Source organism: Nicotiana sylvestris, chromosome 2 (assembly GCF_000393655.2).
Source record: "Nicotiana sylvestris chromosome 2, ASM39365v2, whole genome shotgun sequence".
In the NCBI taxonomy this organism is placed as follows: domain Eukaryota; kingdom Viridiplantae; phylum Streptophyta; class Magnoliopsida; order Solanales; family Solanaceae; genus Nicotiana; species Nicotiana sylvestris.
This window is the reverse complement of record NC_091058.1, coordinates 51,193,850-51,195,817: the sequence shown is the minus strand read 5'-3', so window position 1 is coordinate 51,195,817 and position 1,968 is coordinate 51,193,850.

The window sequence follows — 1,968 nt, the reverse complement described above, 5'->3', positions numbered from 1 at the left end:
TATGAGAATTACTCCCAAAAATTCAAAATAAAATAATTTTCCTTTGTGTGCAATGTTTGAATTTTCGTGGCACTTTTGGATAATTATTTATATTTTGTCTGTGCATGTTTATTTGTTAAATTAATAAAAAAATATAAAAATATGTCACATTTGCATTTAATATGTAATTCTACAATTAGGAGTAATTAAGTTTGTTTTACAAAATAAAAAAAATCATAAAATAATGCACGTTGCATTTTTAGCATTTAACGTCCAAATTGTGCAATTTTATCGTTAATTGCTATTTAAATGTGCGATAATTGTTTCTAGGAATTAATTAGTATTTTTGATAAGTCAATTTAGTTTATAACTTAATTTAGAATTTTAGTTTTATTAATTAGGAAGTAAAAGAAAAGAGAGCAAAAAATACAAAGAAATCGGAATTGGGCCTCTTCTTCAATTTTGAACCACAGGCCCAAATATACCCAACCTTCCCCTACGACCCGGTCCATTTTAAACCGGGTCGACCCAGTCCATAACCCCAAAGACCCAACCCCTTTCTTCATTTTTCATTTTTCTTACATTTTCCTAACCCTAAACCTAACAAACACTACCCGTCTTCGTCGTCGAGTTATTTTGGTGCGATAATTGTTTCCGGGCAGATTTGTTTCCGTTCGAGTTCGTCGTTGTTCCAATACGGTTAGTTGGTTTAAGTTTCATTTCTGTCCGTATTTTGTTTGATATTTTCGGATCCGAAATTAGTATAAGTTTGATTCTTTTCTTGTTCGCTATTTTCACTTTGATTATTTCTTCAGTTTGTTTTTATTCATTTGTTCTTGTTTAGTTTTAATATAGAAATGTATTAGTCAATTGAATCCTTTACTTTGTTTGTAAAATTGTTAGATTTAGTTTGAGGTGCCATTGATTATTGAGTTTAGTGATTTGAATCTGTTTAGTTGTTCCGTTTAAGTTTAATTCGAATTTGAATAAATTTGTTTGTTATTGTTGTTGAATCTGAAAGTAGGTTTGTTGTTAAAAAATATTGTTTAGTCAAAATAATTCCAGTTGTTTCTTTGTTGTTCATCATTTAGTTTGAATTTGTTGATTGAATTTGATTAAAAATTGGTTATAGTTGCTATATTTTGGTTAATTGATTTAGGTGAATTGGTTATAGCTGATGGGGGTAGAACGGTAATTTTACTAATTTCAGAGAGGTATTTTTGGAATTAAAAATTTGAGCAATTATTTATTTTGAGTGTTGCGCCCACTAAGCATTAATAATATTAAAATAGTACATGGTGGGGGACAAGACATAATGTAGTGGGGAAATAATATAATTGTTTAAGGTAGGCATGTGGGACAAGATATAATGGAGGGGATAATGTATTTGTTTAATCAGTGATGGGGAACAAGACATATAGTAGTGGAACTACGGGGCTCAAGAAGATGTGACCTTTTCTTTATTCGTTTAATTGTTTAAAGTGGTCTGTTTTTGGACATAAATAAGGGGAGTTTGGACAGAATTAAGGGGACTTTGAAAAAAATCTTGGAGAGTCAGAGTTAGAGAGTTAAAAAAATATACTGGATTTGATCATCATAAATTCAAAGTTTAAGTTGAAAAGAAAACTGATTTGTCAGAACTTAAAAAACTCAGTCTTTGAGAATTAAAAACTGAAAGTAAAGCCTTTCTTTACTACTGAGAATCAGAATATTGTTACTACTTCTGTGATTTGCATTTGGTACTACTGATTTTCAGATTGGTCTTCCTGGGTTTTCTTTTGGTTCTGGAGTGTTGTTTAATTGAATTCTTGGGTTTCAGCTTGGGTTTCTGGTATTGTTTGTTGTTGGGTTATTCCTGAATCTGTTACTGGTTGTGGAATCATCTCTGTTGGTTTCAAAGTTTGTCCCTGGGTGTTCAATTTGCTACTGTTGTTGCTGAATGTTCTTGTTGCTTTGCTACTGCTGATCTTCCTTTTCTTTTACTTCCAA